The sequence below is a fragment of the Lepidochelys kempii genome, chromosome 5, assembly GCF_965140265.1.
Source record: "Lepidochelys kempii isolate rLepKem1 chromosome 5, rLepKem1.hap2, whole genome shotgun sequence".
Classification (NCBI taxonomy): domain Eukaryota; kingdom Metazoa; phylum Chordata; order Testudines; family Cheloniidae; genus Lepidochelys; species Lepidochelys kempii.
The window spans coordinates 113,305,337-113,328,262 of record NC_133260.1 but is presented as its reverse complement, the minus strand read 5'-3'; the positions used below and the strand labels follow the sequence as shown (position 1 = coordinate 113,328,262).

The 22,926-nt window shown below is 41.3% G+C and overlaps 1 protein-coding gene across 6 annotated transcripts in view; it reads right to left on the bottom strand.

Annotated features, from left to right (window-relative positions):
• Positions 1-22,926, bottom strand: part of FOCAD (focadhesin) — a 199,885-nt gene that overhangs the window by 113,485 nt on the left and 63,474 nt on the right. The gene's annotated exons all lie outside the window — the stretch shown is intronic.

The following is a 22,926-nucleotide window of genomic DNA, read 5'->3' as shown; positions in this document are numbered from 1 at the left end:
ATTCAGTATGGTTTGGCCAACACTTTATGCATTCAAGATGTAGTGTTCTGTACTATGACTGCAGAATACTGCAGTAGTTTTCTCCTGGTACCTATCTACATCCCACAGTGTTCCACAACATGATAAAATCTCACAGCATACAAAAGACCCGTCCCAGCAAATGAAAGCCATTGATCTTGTAATGGGAAAAAGATTCTCTAGTGAGCACTGGGATTTTATAATCTTCAGGTTGCAAATATCTATGTATTATCAGAGATGGTCCCAAACAAAAAATCCAGCAATTTGTTTTGCAAATTGCCACTATCTTTATAAATGGATCAAACCAAGCCACAGATCTGTACTTCCGCAATTTTTAAAGAATTTTAAAGCCAGCTCCAAATTTTTCATCTGGGGGCCTAGACTTAATATTTATAAACTTAATTTAAATTGAAAAACATCTCTTGTAGGCTTTCAAATTAGTTATTTGGAATCCCTTAGCAAAAATAGTCCCTTTTGTTAAGATTTTTCTCTCACAAAGTTTTTACTATTATTTCTGTCCCCCTACTTTTCAAGAAGATGACCCACCACCAATAAAGAAAGCAACTCTTAGATAAGTTAAGAGATAACAATAGCTCTGCTGTGAATGTAACAAAGGGTTTGTGATGCTATCATGTAGCAGAAACTATAAAGGAGTCTGAAAATTTAAGAAAATGCACGTTAAGAGTAGAATTTCACCCAAAGAGGCATTTTTAATGCAAGTTTCATAGTACACAGTTCTCTTTCTGATTGCTATGTCAATCTGAAAGTGTCCTTTTTTCCTCGCTCCTTGTTCTGTGCTTTCAATCTTCTGTAGAATTAATAAAGAAATTGGAGAGCTCTTCATTTTTGTAGGAATTGTGTTTTTAATAAAAAAATATTTTAATCTATGAAGAGGATGGCAGGGAAGAATGAAGCCAGAAAGGAAAAAGGAACAGGCGGAGGGAGGAAGTCAGGCAGATATCAAGCTTGAACTGTGTTGATTTGGGACAAACTAATTCTTTAGGCTCCATTTTCACATCCTCCCATTTAACATGCATGATAATTTCTTCTGTAAACAAGACTCTATATGGGCTATATCTTGAAAATCTGGTACTTTAGGTTAATTTTTACCCAAATGTTTAAATATTAAATTTTACTTTTAAATTTTAAGACACAGATGAATCTACTAAATAATTGCAAATAGAATAACAATGTGGTAATGGATTAGTTTACAACGTCCTGGCCGCAACCCTTTAAAACAATATAGGACCTACTACATATACAAAATTAGAGGGGTGGATACATTAAGAGATGCTGTTAGATGGCTTGTTATCTCAGCTGGTGAATCACTGTGGCTGATCTGACTGGGCAAGAAACAGCACGTCAGTCTGGTTACTAATCCATGTAGTGAGGCTGAGTGGCCTCCCTCCGAGGGGAAGAGGGAGGGCCCACTATACTCCCCTTGGTGGGCAGGACCTAGCCTGCCCTGTCCCTCTCGCCAGAAGTGCTGGGGCAGGGCCAAAAGTATAAGAGGAAGGCCATGTAGCACAGTTGGGGCAGAATCCCCAGAGGAGGACACTCCTGCTGTACTGCCGTGCCCAGGAGGGGAACCTACCCCCGGCTGTCCCATAGCCACAGAAGTGGGAGACCCCGATGAGGAGTGGCCGCGGTGTACCACAAGGAACCCGGGAAGTGAGAGGTACCAAACCTGGAGAAGCAGGAAGTGGCCCGGGGCAGCCACGGAGCAGCTGGTTCCGGAGCCAGGTGTGGCTCAGTCGGCGTGTTGCGGCCGTATCCCCACTGACACAGGAGCAGCCAATCCTGCCTCTGCCAGGGCCCTGGTCCGGGACATGGTGGAGTAGGGTGGACCCGCTTCCCCCTGCCACCTTACCCCGGGGTGGCCAACTCCCTACACTGTGCAGGGAAGCTCCCGCTCTGAAGAAAGAGCCTCCCCTATCAGCTCCCTTATAGACTGTTGCTTTGCTGGCTGCCTGAGCCCCGCCCAGGCTAAAGCCAGCCTTGAGACTGTTTGTTTGCAGGCAGTCTGAGCCTCCTCAAGCCCAAGCCTGCACCAGCTCCATAGACTGTGATTGCCTTGCTGGCGGCCAGAGCCCTGCCTGGCCGAAGCCAGCTCCCTGTAGCTGGTGGGGAGACAAGGGCCCTAGACTGTTCTGCAGCTTCCTGCCTTGGCCAGACAAGCCCAAAGGAAACCTGAATGAGTGGCCTCCCTCCGAGCGGGAGAGCAAGGGTCCATTACAATCCAGATAAAACTAAGTCCCTGCCACCAAGCAGCCTCCAGCTCCAGATTACAACCAACTCAGTATTAACCTGTCTGGATGGGACATCAAGCAGATGGCAACTGTCAAATAATGGGGTAGCATCACAGGCTGGAGGATGCCTGAAAGATATGGACACTTGTATAGCAGCAGTTGTTGTGTTTTGGGCCCTTCAGCAGCTTCAGTGGGGATGTCGTGACAATAAGCTTGCTACAAAGCTGTGGATCCATAGATCCACACAGTTATACCAACTCTAATGTAAGTCAGTGAAACACGAGTGTTGAGGAAGACTGAAGTGCACCACAGTGACATTTTTGATTCTTGTCTTCATCAGCTGCTCCATATCAAATGGCAGGAGAAGATCAGAAATGAGGATAATTGAAACATAACCCAACAACTGCCTCCATCATCACTGGTTCAGTTTCAGTGGTGTTCCTGGTAAAGACATATTAGGATGGAAGACCAATGAAGCGTGAAACATGTTTGCTGCTAAATGGCTGGCGATCATGTGGTCTCCAAAAGCTTGAATATCCAGCTAGACCCCTTGAAGATCTAACTAGAGATTGATCTGGGTGGTGCATAATCTGCAAGGAGGCTACATCACTTTGGGAATTCCCGTGACGATGATGAAGCCCAGAACAGAGGATTTATAAAACTAGCAATTACAAAAGATATCAATAGAAATGTTTAATGCTTTTTAAAACGTTTCAATGCGACAATTTATTACTATCATGCTTATCACCATAGCATCTGGGTTCTGAACAGATAATTTAGATTTGCAAACTCCTCTCCATGGCAGACTTCAAAGTGGATTCAGCTCTTTGCCTTTCTTAGGTGTTCTTCTAGGGTTTTTTCCTCCTCTCCCTATATTAATAACCCCGTTATGTTATGATCAGAAGTAAGGACTAACTTCTAGCCTGCGTATCTGCTAGCTTAACCCCAGGCAGTCTAACAAGTGCCGTTGGGCCCTGTTTGAGCCTCTTGATTGGCCAAGATGCCTGACTGGTTGAGAGGATTAGCAGCTCTTCTCTTAAAATCAGCAGCAGGGCACTGGCTGCTCAAAGCATTTGCCCACTGCTGAGATAGCTCCTGCACCTGCTCATTCCCAGCATTGGTCCCACCCTGTGTTCCTGCCTTGTCTCACTCCAGGTAACCCAGTTGAGATTCCTGACTTTTGACCCTTGGCTTTGGCACCTGGCTTCTGAGTGGGGGTTCCCGACATCTGCTGACAGTACTAGGCTTGACTCCCACACCAAGCATTAGGCACAGACGCAGACGTGCCAGTCCCTAACAGTTATAGATGAAAGGCTTTGAAAAATCAATGAGCCTTGTAGTGCACTCCATAAACAGCAAGACTTTGGTTTCATTTGATATTCATTCCAAAAGTTGAGTCCTTAGGCAAAAATGCTCTATCTCCAGTACTCAGAAAACTTTGACCTAGTTAGCTGCACTGATCTGGAAGAGTGCAGCTGCCCAGAAGAGTCATAAATGGAATCTGATGTAGTACAGTCCTGATCCCTTGATAGCTTTGCAGATTAAGACCAAGGCATCAAACAAATTTATTTCACTTCTAATTCAGACATGAAATATTCATTACTTCTTATATAAGGGGACTATAAATCCCAACTTTACCAATATAGTCCTGGCTTCTCATATCATCATGAAACACCCTGATTTTGGTTTTGAAATTACAAAATGTTTGTTCAGGGCATCATATTATAGTGATCAGAACTTGCTCCATGTATAGCAGGAATAAAAAGTCCCATGGAACAACTGTTCAGTGTAATGAACAAAATTTGGAGAGAAAAGTCAAATGAGCAGATATTATCAAAGCTGTTCTTTTGTTCAAAATAAAGAAATATGCATGAGCCACCGCTGAGTCAGAAACTGGAGGTAGTAACACCAGCACTTGCATACATGCATACATATATAATTTTTAAAGTGCACTTTTGTCTTTTTATATGATTAGTTCACAACCTTATAAACATGTTGTGCAAGTGTCCCAATTTTTTATTATAAAAATATGGTTGTTGTGAGAGACAAATACTAATTTAGGGATAGACCTAAGTAGCTCGTAGGCAGCTAAATAGCCCAGGACCTTGGGAAGAGTTTTGTGACCCTTGTAATTTTGAAAGAAAACCCAGCCTTATGATTTTTATTGGTTTTATTACAAATTAATGAAAAGACAAACTTAAAATCAATTAATATTCTAGCTAAAACTAACTATTACATATCTTACTAACTAATTAAGGATAAAACAGTACAACTATAACTATAACAACTGGAATTGAGTTAACAAATCAAGCTGACAATATGGGATAAAATCCGCAACTGACTAAATCATTGGATGACCCCAATCAAGATTTAAATCATGACGTTAACATAACATGTAATCAATTCCTACACATATTAAACCTGAAGACCTAAGGAGGAGGCAAAGTCTACTTCTCAGCCTTATAAAGCAGTACTTAAACTCCTTCAAGGTCGCTATTACAAGGTGACATCTAGGATTAACTTCCCCTCCCTCCCCAATGTATCTAGAACTGTGATACAGTGTGACTAACCACATCTAACATTCCTTTTTAGGACAGAGTAGTTTCTGGAAACATTCTTTTATAACCCATGGTGACACAAAGTGATTTAGGATAGTATTTACTCAAAACTTGAACAAGCCTGTGCTATTTCTTAAACACTCACAAGCTCGCGCACACACACCCCGCACCTCTCTCTCTCTCTCTCACACACACACACAGTGCTAGAGGGGGAAAAAATCAGGCATCCCTGCCAGATAGATTACCAAAAAAAAGAGGGGGGAAAAGGTTACTTTGAGAACAGGATGGCTCTATTGTAGTCTTGGTCTCCTCCTTCCTAGGGGAAGGAGAGGCAGAAGCCCTTCTTGGTATTGTGGTGCCCTGGAAGAATTGCACCTTCTTGCATATTTACCTGGATCTTTAAGGTTGTAATCCAGTTCACTCCTGGAAGCCTTCTGAGAAAATCAGGGGACCACAAGTCTCACAGTCCAATCCAGATTGAGAGTGAACAAGCTTGATGTTTGGCCAGCCTAGTAAATCCTCTCTCTCTCTTACTGGCAGACTTGTAACAATATATCTCACCAAACTGCAACACACATACTCCAAAAATGTGAAGCTCATGTGAACAACAAGAGATCACTCCACGGGTGCAGTTTTGGCCCCCCTTCTCTGTGGGGGTACAGATGGAACAATTCCTCTAAATCACTACAAATTTTGGATGTGATCAATGACCTACAAAGATCATTATTATTTCTTACATCACTCATACTTCCATTCATTCATTTTCTCAGCATTTCTTAAAATAGTCTTTTTACTGGCAAAAAATTGAGAACTAAAATTTTACTTATCTGGATAAAGGGTTCTCTCTTAGCATAACAGCTTTCAGAGTTTATTAATACAAAACTTAAGGTAAGGAAAAATTAGGAGTGTGAAAACAAGAAAACCTGAACCTTCTTCAGTCCTCTGGGATTTCACCATCCTCCATGAGTTGTCGAAAATAATTGTTAACAGTTCCAAGATCACATAATTGGTTGAAAAACCATACTCAGAGTATTTATCAATGGTTTGCTGTCAAATTGGGAGGACATATCTAATGGGGTCCCACAGAAGTCTGTTCTTGGTCTGATACCATTCAATATTTTCATTAACGTGGATAATAGAGTAAACAATGTGCTTACTCAATTAGCAAGACACTAAGGTCAGAGGATTTGCTAGCATTTTGGAGTACAGAATTAGAACTCAAAACAACCCTGACAAACTGGAGAATTGGTCTGAAATTGTCAAGATGAAATTCAAGAAAGGCAAGTGCAAAGCACTACACGTAAGAAGGAAAAATCAAATGCACATATATAAAATGGGGAATACTTGACTAGGCAGTAGTACAGCTGAAAAGGATCTGAGGTTTATAATGGATCAACAAATTAAATATGAGACAAAGTGATGTAGTTGCAAAAAAGGTTAATATGATTCTATTTGGTTTTTTTAACACGACTGTCATATGCAAGACATGGGAGGTAACTCTCCCACTCTACTTGGACTGGTGAGGCCTCAGCTGGAACAGTGTGTCCAGTTTTGGGCAACACACTTTACGGAAGATTTGAACAAACTGGAGAGAGTCCAGAGCAGAACTACAAAAATGATCAAAGAAAACCTGACCTGTGAGGAAAGGTTTAAAAAACTGGGCATGTTTAGTCTTGAGAAAGGAAGACTGAGGGAGCAGAGGAGACCTGATAAGTCCTCAAATATATTATGGGCTGTTCCATAGATGACAGTGATCAATTGTTCCCCATGTCCATGGAAGGTAAGACAAGAAATAATGGCCTTAATCTGCAGCACGGGAGATTTAAGTTAGATATTAGGAAGAACTTTCTAAGTCGAGCTAAGCACTGAAATATGTTTCCAAGAGAGGTTGTGGAATCCCTGTTATTGCAGGTTTTTTAAAAAAAGGTTCAACAAATACCTGTCGTGGTATACTAAATATACTTGGTCCCATTTCAGTGCAGGGGGCTGAATTAGATGAACTCTTCAGGTCCCTTCCAGTCCTACATTTCTATGATTCTATGAAAAATGAAGTTTATAAACTAAGCCGCACTCTAATAGGACCGTTTATCTCTTATCACCTTACACTTACAGATCCTGTTTTCTAGACAATAATAATAAGATATTCACTTCTAGTGATCAGACAATCTACATATTTTTTTTTTTTTGGAGGGGGGGACTGAAAAATTCTTCAAAGTCAAAAATTTGTCTGGGTTTCTAACAATGATTTTTTCATAGTTTTGGCCCTCTTAGGTGAAATTAATGACTAGTGTATATCACTGCTTGAAAATGCAGCATTCTTTAAGCCAATCATGCCTCTCCTCCACCCCTTCGTTTCTTTTTGGTCTTAAGATGTCTTAGCTTTGTGATCAATTAAAAGCAGCAAATGTATTACTACCTCAATTATAAGAAAAAACAAGCAATGAAAAGATAGGTTACTCTAGAAATTAGACTGCTTCCACATGATTAATTGGGTCACAACACATATCCTATCCTTTTCACATATGTGATAATCTAAAGATTACATGTAGCAAGGAAATGAAGAAGAAGGGACATTATATACATACACAGTGTGGATGAGTTACATTTCCAGTGTTAACTTTTTGGAATGTCTTGACTTTTGACAGTTTAATTTTGTAACCAGAAAATTCCATCAAAACTAGACTTTTTTGCATTTAATTTTCCTGTTATGTAAAGAAGAAAAAAATTAGAGAGAAAGATCCTAGGTCCCGTGGCCTTGAGAGTTTACAAGATCCACTAGCTGTGACAACAGAGCTTGAAAGCTCCTTGATTTGATAAAAATTGCAGTCCTGCAGAGCTGAGAGTGAAATCCTGCCTTCACTGACATTAGTGGCAAAACTCCCTTTGACTTTAATGGGGCCAGGATTTCATCTATTGACTCTGCAGGCGTGCCACAGAAAGTGTTTGTGAAAATTAATCTTTGGGATGATACCAGGCCTGGACAATTTCAGCCACAAAGGGATTTGTTTGGGAAAGCTATGAAAAACTGAAAAAAGGAAATTCAGAACGGACATTTCCTCAGTCCCATCCTCTCTCTGCAGTGGTTAGCAGAAGCTGACTTTGAGATCGAGGGTCTGTATTACCTCATTATCTGATGTGTTCAATATCAGCTCATTATCTGTGTGGTCTGAATTCGAGAAGACTGCATGGTGTTCTGTAACAATTATTGTCCCCCATAGTAAATGATTTTTTTGTTAGTAGCTGTTGAAATATTGTCTGAAGCTCTATGAGAAACATTAAGCACTTGCTAGTATCAGTTACACAATCCTCTATTGGTATTTCCTTTCGAACTTTTTACAGTTAAAAAACAACTTCACTATACATTGAGAGTTTAGAAAAACAAAATGCTTTAGTATCACAACCCCTCTCCCCTAATTTAATGGATAAACAAGAATGGCCTGGGTAACCGTCAAAGATAAATAAATATTAACTCTTCATCAGTTGTTGAACAGTTTCAAAAAGCCAACATGAAGATTCATTAGCTCTTAGTGCATATGAACATGCTCAGAAGGCGATAAATGTGTTGCCTAGCAACAGTGCATTTTACATCCCTCATCATCCCCAAAGATGGAGCAGTTGGGTCAAGCCTCTCATTAGCAACCCAACAAGGGTTTCCAGGGTTTTGTTATGTTTGTTTATTTTGGGTTTGTTTTAATTATTCTGTTTGAAAAAGATGTTCAAGCATCCCAACAGAACCTCTTTTAATAAGAAGTTTAAATATGCTACACAAAGATCTAACTGTAGCAAAAGCTGCTATTCCCCAAACCAACAGGATTTATGTGCACATTCACATGTCCTCTGCAATTTGGTGATTTATTTTTAAGCTACAAAACAATTAGCCTCTTTAAAAAATGATGCTTTGATTGACTGGAGGAAGGTGGGGGGGAAACAGAATCCATTATTCCCCCTTTCCTTTCTCCCTATCTGAATTTTTTAATGGATTTTTTCCACAAACAGCTCCTTTGCTACAGCTGCCAATAAAATTCTCCTGAGATTAGCACAATAAAAAAAACTATACCCAAACAAAACAACACTTTACAAGGATTATGATCCACAATTAAAAAAATCCAATTCTCAATTTAACAACCTGGTTGTAGAACATTGACCTCGTATCAATGGCTCTTCATTCATGCCTCACTTTCTTAACCTAAATACAGATTGCATGGCAGAATTCATCTACCTTAATCATACAGTATTAGCGAGAGTAAGATCCTCTCATCACTGCAGACAAAAAGCAAATGGAACTGCAATGAGTTTTCTAGGTTTTACTTCAAAAGTTTACAACACTGGGTTCATAGGACTAGCTTTTCCAGAGTTCACACTCCAACATTTCCCATGTAGGCATCTAAATGAAACGGCCAGTTTTTGAAAGTTCAGCACGGAGCAGTTTCCAGCGAGAACAGTGAGAGCTGCTGAATGCTGAGCACTCTTGGAAATCTGGTTACTTCATTTGGGTGCCCACATGAGTGGGGCTTTTTAATATTTGGGCCCATGTGGTTCTGAACACTTATGAGAATCTGGTCCATATAAACTGCATGTGCTTCAGCATCCTAATAAACTTGTAGCAAACATCCCTCCAAGATTCTGTCCACAGAATGTATTGTAATATGTCAATTTCCCTAAAGCCATGCTCTGCTATTAGCAGCAGACTTAGAATAGTGCCATCGAGTATTACTTAAGACACTTTTCAGACAGCCACATCAAGTTCAATGGATTTTTACACATAGTTTCTAGATGAATAAGGAGAACATATTTTGCTTTTGGTCATCTTCCCCCTTTCACCCCCACTTTTTTCCCCCTCCGAAAGACAGGCAATAATGCATCGTTAGATGAATTTCCCAGAAGGGTGTCATTTACCACTAAAATATTTCATTCCAGCAGTTGAAAACCATAAAAGAGTGAATGTCCTCTAGAGCCTCATAATCCCCTAATAACGGTAATAGATCTTGTGTTATTATTCACAAGTGACCTCTCAGTCAGACGATTGGTTGGTTTCACACACAATGTAATAACAGTTTTTGCACAACAAGACAATTCATCTGATTAAAAGGACTGTATAAAGTCGTTCATGAACAGCATGTGTCAGTGCAGCTCAGTAATGATTTGATTTAAGACAGCCTGATAATATATGCACCGCTATTCATTCTTTGGCCTTTTAAAAAGATTTCATATAATCATAGAATATCAGGGTTGGAAGGGACCCCAGAAGGTCATCTAGTCCAACCCCCTGCTCGAAGCAGGACCAATTCCAGTTAAATCATCCCAGCCAGGGCTTTGTCAAGCCTGACCTTAAAAACCTCTAAGGAAGGAGATTCTACCACCTCCCTAGGTAACGCATTCCAGTGTTTCACCACCCTCTTAGTGAAAAAGTTTTTCCTAATATCCAATCTAAACCTCCCCCACTGCAACTTGAGACCATTACTCCTCATTCTGTCATCTGCTACCATTGAGAACAGTCTAGAGCCATCCTCTTTGGAACCCCCTTTCAGGTAGTTGAAAGCAGCTATCAAATCCCCCCTCATTCTTCTCTTCCGCAGGCTAAACAATCCCAGCTCCCTCAGCCTCTCCTCATAACTCATGTGTTCTAGACCCCTAATCATTTTTGTTGCCCTTCGCTGGACGCTCTCCAATTTATCCACATCCTTCTTGTAGTGTGGGGCCCAAAACTGGACACAGTACTCCGGATGAGGCCTCACCAATGTCGAATAGAGGGGAATGATCACGTCCCTCGATCTGCTCACTATGCCCCTACTTATACATCCCAAAATGCCATTGGCCTTCTTGGCAACAAGGGCACACTGCTGACTCATATCCAGCTTCTCGTCCACTGTCACCCCTAGGTCCTTTTCCGCAGAACTGCTGCCTAGCCATTCGGTCCCTAGTCTGTAGCGGTGCATTGGGTTCTTCCGTCCTAAGTGCAGGACCCTGCACTTATCCTTATTGAACCTCATCAGATTTCTTTTGGCCCAATCCTCTAATTTGTCTAGGTCCTTCTGTATCCTATCCCTCCCCTCCAGCGTATCTAGCACTCCTCCCAGTTTAGTATCATCCGCAAATTTTCTGAGAGTGCAATCCACACCATCCTCCAGATCATTTATGAAGATATTGAACAAAACCGGCCCCAGGACCGACCCTTGGGGCACTCCACTTGATACCGGCTGCCAACTAGACATAGAGCCATTGATCACTACCCGTTGAGCCCAACAATCTAGCCAGCTTTCTACCCACCTTATAGTGCATTCATCCAGCCCATACTTCCTTAACTTGCTGACAAGAATACTGTGGGAGACCGTGTCAAAAGCTTTGCTAAAGTCAAGAAACAATACATCCACTGCTTTCCCTTCATCCACAGAACCATTTCTGGACTTTCTTCCAGAATGTTTCAGAACATTACTTCAACACTTTTCAGCTGGTAAGATATCTAAAAACTGATCAGATATAATCACTCATCTCGAACAATAAAACAGGCTTTCAGGCTTCTGCACTAGGGTAGGAGAAAAAACAGAAAAAGCAAAGAAAAAAGTGATCCATAGACATTATGAAAAGAGAGGTGGAAAAGAGAGTGGTTATTGCAAAACTGGTTATTGCAATCATTTTTACTATGAAAATTTCTGCAATGCTCCATTAATTTATTATATATACTGTAGTGTCAGTGTCAAAAGGTATTTCAAGATTGAAATGGAAGACCTGTTTTTGAGCCCCAGTCACTCTCATGAAGTAGAGTTAAAATAAATGCAAAACCTAAGGAAGAGATGTAAAGTCTATGCAGCTAAATTCAAGCAATAAAGATAGGATTCTACTCAGAATCCTCTCCCTGATCCTCTTCCATCTTGCAGCACATCACTGCCACATACAGACTAGACCTGAATCATGAAGTATCTCTAGCTTTGCACTAATCATCAGCACCACAAAGCAGTGGAATTACATCAGCAGTAGAACCACTGATTATTGTGAATACTAAAACGGACTGCACAAAATTCCTCCTGTATCTTTTCTTACAGCTAGCTAGCTTTTTATACTGTATTCATCACCATGGCATTTGAGCACCTCCACAAACTCTTCTATGTCAAGAGTATCCCACCACTTTGCTCCATTCTGCATCTCTTCATTCAATTCTACCTATACACCAATCACTCTCTCTTCTGAATCCTAAGTCTTGTCAAAGCTCACTTAGACCTGTTCAGATCAGGGTTACAACGACATGATGCTAAGATCAGCAGCAGCAGCAGCCTGTCACCTATCTATAGTAGTCATCTAAATGTTTCTAACATCAGCGGAGCTGAAGAGTGTTAGTAATGGTTGCAAAATTTTGGAAAATGTCCCTAGTGTACTAGAGCTTTTGTCTCCTACTCCCACTCAAAACTTTCAGACTGTCGTGCCTCCTCCTATTGCAGCACCACCTGTATCGTGATCAGTCAGAGGATCCATGTTCCCGGGGCAGGTGGGGGAGTATTACTGAGGAAACACTAGGAAAACACAGAATGTGAGGAGTGGGCAGGAAGCAATGCAGCCAATTGGACAGAGCAGTCTTCACGATTTATTAAAGTTCCACTTATTCAACTTACCCTGCATTCAGATTCACCCTGTACTAATGAAACACTGCCTCGGTGGTCTGGCTTCAGACTGGCTGCTACCTCACTCAGGGGCCAGTCGCCTTCCTGCTCTCTCCACCATGCGTGAGGTGCTGGTCACCCCAACCCATTAAGGACTCACTGCCATTCTCCAGAGCCTTTCAGGCCCTTCTTCCTGGACACCATTTTGAGAAGCTAAAACAAAACTCCAAAGTAACACTAAAAGCGCTGTTAGTAGAGGCTGCTAGGTCTTAGGAGCCTTTCACTCTGCTCCAGGGGTAGTCACAGGAGCCAAAGTTCCTTTCTGCAGCCCTCTTCAACTGAGCTGTTTTAGCCCTTTAGAGGAAACAACTAACCTCTTCCCAGCTGGATCTGATAACTGAACAGAGCAGATTGGCCCCAGGCCTCTGGCTTTTAAAGGGACAGGCTGCTCTTATACCTCCCTTACTTGGGAATAGCCTCTAATTAATGCACTGTGTGCCAACTTCCTCTGTCTCCTTCAGAGTTTTTGAGAAGAGAAGAGGAGAATGCATGGACATTCTACTTCTGTGCTTTAGCAATTTTTTTTTTGTGATAAGCCTTTTCCCTACTCCTGCCCTCTGAGATCAGTTTATACTGAAACCAGCCACCTGTGACAATCTGGTCAATTTTCCCTGTAGCTAAAACAACCAAGGGTTTATCTGCCACTGAGGTGGTTCTTAGTGTATGCGCAACATGCCTCAGGTGGCACATGACCAGGAATCACCACCAAATTTGGTCTGTTGGTTGGATCCTTAGTCTCCGTGGCTTGGGCCAGGTACCAACGGGGAGTGCAATATGAACGCTGATCTATGCCCCCCTGCCACTGAGTTGAAAATGACTAATGGAACCCTGCAAAAAGGCCATTCTGATATCCTATGTTTTGGAGGCAAATGCAAGATCAATGCCTGGAATGTTCGACCATTGTCCAAAACAACTAAAGCTGTCGCCCTTGTCAAGCTGTTGAAAAGCTGGAGTATGGACATCTGCACTTTATCTGAAGTGCGCTGGCCAGGACATGGTGAAAAGAAAGTTAAGGACCATATGTTTTGTCGAGGCTGGAGTGTCAGGTTGCTGATGGGTTGTATTTTGCCTAATGCTCAATGAGCATTGCAGGGTTGGCAAGAGATTAATGAGCAACTTATCAGCATCTGATTCCATACCAGCTATGGGCATCTTACTTCCATCCCAGTGTGCAGACCCACAAACACCAAGGCCAATGATATGGCTGCAGATAATTTATTTTTTTTAAACCAGCAGCTACAGTCAATCTGTAATGACACTAAGAAAAAGATATGACCCTGCGTTACTTCAAACCGCAGGTAGGAAACAAGGATACGTGAGCAAATACTCTTTGGAAGTTTGGTATTAGGCAGAAAAACAGGAATGGGTAGTGACCACTGGAATTTGAGTCTGCCACATGTCATGGTGATGCCTGACTCACTCTTCACAAGCAGACCTGATACAGCCCCAATGGTTTCCCTAAGGCTGTTGTCGATCATGTCCTCATTGGAGATCAACAGTATTAGTATGCTGAGGTACTGGTACTGAAATTCACACTGACCACTGGCTTCTGCTAACAAAAATGTGCCACCAACTTTGAAGACAGACAGTTAATAGGCCAAAATTAGTCCAATTCAACCAACATATTTTATTACAATCAAGCTATCAGATGGCTTTCTATTCTGAATTGCTTAAAGCCACTGAAGCATTGTCTTGTTAGCTCATTTTGGTAAATCACAGTGGATGGTGGCCGATCTGGTCAGACAAGAAGCAGTGCACATTGATCTGGTTATTAATCTGGATAAAACTAAGTCCCTGGCCATTTTCATTTAGCAGTCTCCAGTCCCAGATTGCAAACAACTCAGTATTAACCTATCCGGATAGGACAGTGAGCAGATGGCAACTGTCAAATATATGAATAGCACCACAGACAGTAATGGAAGATGCTCAAAAGATGTGGATACTTGGATAGCAGCATCTGCTGCCACACTTTGGGCCCTTCAGAATTTGCCATGAGGCTGCAGATCTATAGGATCACAGATATACTAACTATTGTATGGAAGTGAAACATGGGTATGGAGGAAGACTCAAAAACATCAAAATGACATTTTCAGTTCTCATTGACTTCATTGGCTCCGCCATATCAAGTGGCGGGACAAGATCAGATCTGAGGATATTCAAAGTTGAACCCAGCAACTGCCTCCATCAGCACTGCTTTGGTTTCAGTGACTTTCTTAGTATGGACATATTAGAATGGAAGACCAACAAATTCTGATCTACGTATACCAAAGAATGTCACTATACATCCGGAGATCAGGTGTGCACCAAAAGCTTCATTGGCGCAACAAAATTATCAATCATGGACGTAAAATGAATGTACAGCTGGACCACCTTAAGCACCTTGCCAGAGGTCAATCCAGATGGTTCTCTACATCAAGGAAGCCACATGCCTTTGCGATTTGCCATAATGAAGAAAAAATCTCCCCACCCCTAGAATAAAGGCACCAAACCTCTACACACCATTTTGCTGGTTATATTCTTCACCTACTGTAAACTACCATATACATTTATGAAGACACATAGAATAGCTATCCCCAAAGCCACTTAGTTTCCCTAAAGATATTCTAAGTTACTGGTACGCATTCTTCGTAAAAGCTTGTTTGTATTCATATACCTGCCTTTCCCCCCACCAATATAGGTAGTCCAGAAAGTTCTTTGTTAACTACTTTCCTGTGAATGAAAAAGAAAAATGGCTATATTTTAATTTAGCAATTTCCATTTCCAAATTTCCTAATTATTAAACCCAAAACCCAAATTCTTTCTTCTTCCCTTCAGGTATCACTTATCAAGACTGCCTATACAGAGCACTTAAAAATCCCACCTATTCAAACACTCAGGGCAAGCAGAAATTTTAACTGGGCAAGTGGAGCCAGGTAGCCAGTGGTGCTAATCTCCCGCACATCCAGGAAAGCACCAGTGGAAGAAGCACAGCCCTTTATAAAAAAAGAGATAGGGACTGAAGATTCATTTACCTGGGCAGGACAGAAGAAAGCCCTGGAGGGGGAGGGGAAATTGGAGGGGGAAGGGAGAGCATAGAATTCATTAACTAGGAAAGAGCCCAGGATTTACTAACTGAGAGATTATGTGGGGTGTACATATCAGAATTGGTTTTGATGTTTGGAAGGTAGAGTTGGCAGATTTGATTAACTGATGTAGTACGAAAGTTCAGGGATTATTTTACTTGGGAATGCAAAACTACTTAATGGATGGGGAGAACTGATTTTTATTTAGGAATGCAAAATGGATTAGTTGCTATACACCAGATGACTACCTCGCTTCCACGCTCAACCCTAGAAGCACTAGTAACACACTGGGAACATGATTCCAGTGTTGTAGATGCATAGGATGGACTGTTTGGTCCAGTCAACCTGCTTTGAACCATTCCATGAAGATGCTGTAGCAGCTCCTAGCTAGTCTCCCCTTCTGGCCCTTGGCAACTGAAAAGGGGCTATGGCTAAAATATTCCTTGTCATGGTGACCCCCATGTCCCTTTGGCACAATGAGCAGCCAGCATAAATGAGAACTGCCTCAGGACTGCTCTAATTTATGCCAGGCACTGGCCCGGAGGAAGATGGCCCCAGGACTGGGGAGGCGCAGTGGTGGTTTAGTTCCATCTTTGCTTCACTCCCCCAGCGCCACCTCTAGCTTGCACTCTGCACAGCTCAGCCAGACCAAACAATCTGGCCCACAGTCTGTAAAAGGCCTTGGGATCTTTTGGGATGAAAAGTGCTATATAAATGTACAATGGTATTATTATGCAACCCTCCATACAAAGCATTCGCAGCTCCCTGGCAGCACTCGTCTAGAGACCAACAGGGGATACATCCCCACAAAATTAAACACCACAGTATACTACTTGTTCCAAGTTTTAAAAGATTACCTACAAGAATGACAACTGTAATACTATTATGCGATACTTGTAAGAAGATACTTGAAGTAAGATATTTTACATTCTTTGCAGAATAGCATTTTAAAATTTACAATAATCTAAAACAAAAAGTCACTGTCTGCACAGTGCCTGTTTGCAGACCAAATCTGACCCAATTAGAGAACAACAAATAGTTATGGTTTGAGTTTCAGGTTTTATGTAGTAATTCCCAATCCATTTGGACCCACCAAAAGCTAATGTAATTTTAAACTTCGCTTCATCATTGTGATAGGTCACTGGAACTACTTGTATCCAAATATTCCACAATATTAGCAGAGGTTATTCCCCTAGCCAGGAGGGCCCTCCTACTTACAGAGAAGACAGACCACCTAATCTAATGTTTGATGCTGCCTCTGTCAATCTTTACTATATTAGCACACAAAAGCCTATCCTTAAGGTTTCGTCATACAGTAAGCAATTGCAAGACACTTCATATTAGAAGTTACAGTCTGGGTCAAATTCTGCTCTGCCACACCTCTATGAATCCGGTGTAACTCCACTGACTTGCATTTAAATTTCTCTCGGAATCTGTTAAATTGAAGTCAGTGAAGTTACTCCAGAATTACACCAGAATCACTGAGAGCAGAATCTGTCCATAGACTTTCAACTCAACTCATTCTGGTTAGGTATTGCAGTCTGCAGATTTCTGTAGGTTAATATTCTCTCTCTTTCTTTTTAAATTATTTCTTTATTGAATTTTGAACAACCATATTAAAAGGTTAGAAAGTGAGGCATTAACATTCACTGTTTCAAGCTGTGGAACGTACTATTATTTATCACACACACAGCTCAGCTACAGAGCATCTAATTCAATCTGCTGCTATGTCATGTGCCCTATATTTAAATTTGTTAGTAAACACATGTACCAATCAGAGAGAGGATTATATGCTATTAGGGTTTGTTTTAAATGCTAAAACTTAACCCATGAATTGCCTTGCAAGAAGAAAACAGAGTTAATTACTATAAGGAGGAATGTAGTGTATTTCAATCAGCTCAGTTTCACCTTCAGGTACAATACTGCTTTAAGTTTAGTTTGCTTTTGCTTAGCCTGCTCCTTCAATCTGGTTACATATTTCTGATTTAACTGAAGACCTACTTTGGAAATGGATTTCCATTTATTAGACAACTGTTGCCAAGAGAGTTATGTCAAGGAAGCAGACGTCAGCAATATAACCCCCTCCTCTGCTAAGCAAAATAATGCAACTGCCTTAAGAAACATACCCAAATAGAATGTCCTATAAACTTATCCATCACCGCTAACTTGAGACCACAATATTGTGTCTGGCCACCAACTTCTGTTGCCTATAAGTTTTACACTCTGCCACTGTTATCATTTTGATCAGCCATTCTCCCCTCACTTATATTACAGTTTTATATGCAATGTACACTATCCCAATATTATTGGTCAGTGCTTTTGTGCTGTTCCTAGCATGCCAGTTTTAAAACCACATGTATGCTTCCTGGAGTGAAGCATTAGATTTTTTTTTGTTTTAAATGTGGCCTGATTCTGGTTAATACATCAAAGTTTTATTGTGTGAATAAAGTAAAAATATTTGCCCCATCTCTCCTGTAACTGATAGCTCATACGAGCCACAGAGGAATGAGGTTTGCCTCTCAAGCATAAGAATTGACCATGGAAGATAAAGAACCATCTGAACCCTAGTTATCAATAAAGGTCTTTTAGCTGACAATGTATTTCATATAAAAATTCTGAATCCATTATAGCTCACATTTTTAGATTAAAAGAAAGATTCTGTGATAAAAAACAGAGACCTTCTGCTAATAATAAATTCAACAATGAAACACTTTACAATTGAAATACCTGAGTTTTTCAAATCCAAAATGCATTTTTATAGCAGCAAATACGATGACCTGGGTTTATCCCATATTCTGAGCCATGACTATGCGAATAATTTATAACAGACTGCCACTGGCACAGTGCACATTACAGTACAAATCTTTGTATTTCCCATTACTCAGCCTCAAAAGCAATTTTTATTCCCAACTGAAGACCTCAAGCAAAGGCATGCGAAGCCATTTGAGAAGGAAGGTTTAAAAAATTCCCAAAGTTCCCACTCTTCCCCAAAATAGTTTACATTTATCTGTATTGAATTAAGTATAAACAGTACAGTTTACAGTATAAACCTTCCTCAAAGAGACACCTGCAGACTGCAATTCACACCAAGCAGCACCACCACCATGGTGGTGGAAATTGTCTAGTTAGAGTCACTTTGGGCTTTTGTGTCGCAAGTTGATGTTTTTCGGGTGCAAAAGACTCATCAGGAAAATAAGTCTTGGGCAGAGGTGGGCAAACTATGGCCCGCAGGACTGTCCTGCTTGGCCCCTGAGCTCTCGGCCAGGGAGGCTAGCCCCCGGTCCCTCCCTCGCTATCCCCCCTCCCCCGCAGCCCTGCCGCACCACCAGCGCTCTGGTCCGGTGCTCCTGCTGGGCAGCAACCTCCTGCCACTCTGAGTGACTTGGTAAGGGGGGGGGGTGTTTCCATAAGGGGCAGGGGGTCCTGGGGGTCAGTCAGGGGACGGGGAGGTTGGAAAGGCATGGGAGTGCCAGGGGACTTGTCAGTGGCAGAGATGTGGATGGGATCTGGGCAGTCAGGGGACAGGGAGCAGGGGGAGTTCAATAGGGGTTGGGGTCCCGGGGGGGGGCAGTAAGGTGACAAGAAGTGGGAGGGGTCAGATGGGGGGAGGGGCCAGACTGTTTGTGGAAGCACAGCCTTCCCTACCCCGGTCCTCCATACAGTTTTGCAACCCCGATGTGGCCCTCAGGCCAAAAAGTTTGCCCACCCCTGGTCTAGGGGTAGGATTTCCAAGTGATTGTTTTCCTTCCTCTGTATACTCAAGGTCTTTGCAACCAGGTATGACACAATCTAAGGGTGATATCTGAAAAAACAAAAAAGCAAGGGTATTTTACACTGAATTGTTAAACAAGGATATCTTTTAGGATTGGAGAGTGCAGGTGAGGGAAGCAATGGGAGTCCAGAGCCACGTGGCACAACAGAGGCAGATTCCAGCAGACCCTCTTGCCACAGCAATCTGAGGAGCCCCCTTTTGTCTAACACCACTAGTGTAAAGTTCTGACTAGCTTACGTCCTTTTTATCTTTACTCTGTGATATGCAGCTGCTCTCTAGAAGGCAGAGAGGGATAGATATAACAGTTGAGAAGGACTACGAACCTGTTGTGGTGCAAGGGGCGGGAGTCACTGGCATGCAAAACTACAGTAAGAGACTACGAATGATTAACAAAGCAATCAGTTAGGGTGGAGCACGATAGCTGGGAAAGAAAGAATGGTGCTTTGTTTTCTATGTTTCTCTTTCTCTCAATGGGACTACTCTGGTGCTGAAAGTTAAGAACATGCATAAATCTTTACAGGATTGGGGCCTTAGACTGTAAGCTCCTTGGGGCAGCCTGTGTTCTAATATCTGTTCAATATAGCACACAGCACACTGAACAAATAATAAAAATAATTATCAAATCAAAGAATCAAATCCTTGTCCAAAGGAATGCTGTCAGTTGGCATAACTGCTTCATGTTAAAATTTTCCTAACACTGCTTAGTCAGAGCTAGCCTGCAGACTACACAGCTTATTCTGGGAACTCTGCAAATACCAATTGCTGTCCAGTCTCTGTGCAAATAGTGTTAATTTGAATCTACAACTACCTGGAACTCTCTAGAATGAGACAATGATAGCTCAATGATAGCTGAATAAATTTTGTGCACAGCACGACTTAAGAACTTCAAATGATAATAAAATGAACAAAACATAGCACCTCCCTGTTTAATTCACACAAATGCATGGAAATACTACAAGGGTGAAATATCATATAACTTCTTTCCACTCCCACTGATAGCTACATGGAGTTTGGAATGCACACTAGATGAGTTTGCTACAGACTGAGGTGGATATAACCCTTAACTTTGGTTTGCAATTTTGTCTACTTCTCTTTATTGCCATGTTTCTTGCTAATGTATTACACCCATCGTTTACTTCCAGACTTAATCAGCCTTATGGACATAGAAGTGGCAGCAAACTACCCCTCCATATGCACATAGATCTTTTTCAAAGCACTGTACGTGTGGGTTCCCTCTTGGTAGTCTGAGAGAAACCATGAGTAAAATGACTTCAGATGGTTATCCAATTCCTGGAACCTTAACTACATTGCAGAGCCATGCATCCAAAGGCCTTTTTGTTGATTTACACATAAATAATACATTTTATTCTTTTTTCACAGTAGCGAGCTTGCAGTTCATGTAAATTAACACATTCTACAGATTCTTCCATGCCCACACAATGCTCATAAACTTGATGAGTAACTCCAGAACAGGAGTTTGCAATCTTTTCCAGACTGAAAGCCATATTTTTTTTTAAATCTGTTGTCATACGTCTGAGAATGAAAGGGGTCAGCTAATATTTCCATGTGACCTGGCCAGCATATTTGAGGCCCAATACTTTTAAATCTGCCAAAAAATATAAATACAAGGAATGTTTAAAAATGGGGGTTTGAAGTGATGTGTTTTTAAAATATATATATTTCAAAAAAAGGGATAGGAAAATTAAAAACAAAGGAAAAATCTCAAAAAACATGGCCAAACACAAATACAAAGCTACAAGGGGGAAAAAAGACATGAGCAAAAGAAAAATACCAAACTCAAAAGAATAAAAAAATCCAACAAAAAAACAAAAAAAATTTCATATGCCCTCCAAACCCATTGCATATGCAGCCCCCTCCACCTGACAGACACACACACACACAAACACAGAATAAGAGAAAGAGAAAAAGAAAAAAGACATAAGCACAAAGAGCACTGAGAAGAGAAAAAGAAAGGAAGATGAATAGTAGGAGTTCAATAGGCAACACAGTGCTAGTACCAGTACCAGAGGTACAGTTACCTCTGAAGGCACTGCATGATGGCCCTGATCAAGGAAAGCACTTAAGCATGTGCTCAAATGTTAGCACTCAAGTAGTCCCATTCAATTCAATGTGACTAAATGCTTCACTGCATCAGGACCAGAGCACCCAGCATCCTACAGAAACAAACCCATACTCCTCAAGCCACATGTTGCCAAATCCTGCTCTGAAGGACGTGCAAACTAACATTTGAAACAAAAGTCCATTTAAGAAATAGACAAATAAAGCTGGCCTTTATGTTACAGGAACATCTCGAACTTTTAAAGGACTCTCTCTTGCTTTCCAACAATATATCGCCATCCAACATCTTGACAGATGAAAGGAGATGTGACAAAGTCGGTCTGTCAGTGGTGCTTAACAATGATATCAGAAAAGAGCCCAATGTGCGAGTGGCAAATCTTCCCACACTACAGATTGAAGTTGAAGCGTATTCTGCTTTCTAGCTCGCCTGTGGGCCTCAGCCTCTGATGACTCTCTGCAGTGACTGCACCAGTCTAAACCCGGCTTCTCCAAACTGAACTCCTGTGGGCAGGATTTTCCCATTGGTCAGTGAGAACACTGAATTTCTTGAGGCTTTGCTTGACCTTGTCACCGTAACAGAGTTTTGGCGTTCCTCCACGTTGTGTGCAGTTCTTAAGTTGTCCATAGAGCACAGCCTTCAGGAGATGATCGTGAGGCACGCACTCCATGTCTCCCAACCAGCAACATCTGTGAGCGTCCAGCATAGTCTGCATAGACTGTAGGCCAGTTCTGTCAAGGATCTCATTATTAGTGATTCATTGGTGCCAAGTAACTCCAAGCATTTTTCTAAGACAGCGGAGGTGGAAACTGTTCAATCTCTGCTCCTGCTTGGAGTACGCAACCCAGATTTCACAACTGTGAAGGAGGGTACTAAGGACACAAGCCTGATAAACAGACACCTTTTTGTTCAGGGTTAGCAACTTGTTGTTACAAAGACATGAGGTAAGTTTGCCAAAGGTAACTTAAGCTTTGCTGATTTTAGCATCAAGTTCCCTATCAAGGTTAAGTGAACTGGTAAGAATTGAGCCAAGACAGCAGAAGTGATCTACGTTGTCCAACATAAAAATATGAATATTTTATAATCTACTGTATTGTCTTAGTATAATAACCCTGATTTAAATAATACATACATAAGACAATCTGCTGTTATGATTGCTAAATTATAAAGCCTAGTATCTATTTTTGTCTTTCAACTTATGCAGATATGTATACGGATATTGTGAAAAACCTGGCTTGAATTTAGAGGGAGTGAAGCAGATAAAAAGATAGCACAGACTATTCAGGTAATTTTGAAATGTAAGTCTACAGACATCAAGGGACTCTGAGATCATCATAGTAACCACAAGAGGGCTGTGATTTAGGAGGTCACAACAAGCCCGAAATGGCTTAGTAGACTTTTCTCAATTTTCTTGCATTGTATTCTTCATATATATTGGGTAAGACTACAAATAAAAGTCATTTTTCTAACCTTGCACAGCTTACAACTAAAAAAAGAAGAGAAAAATAATCTAAAAAGGGAGATCATTACAAAAAAGT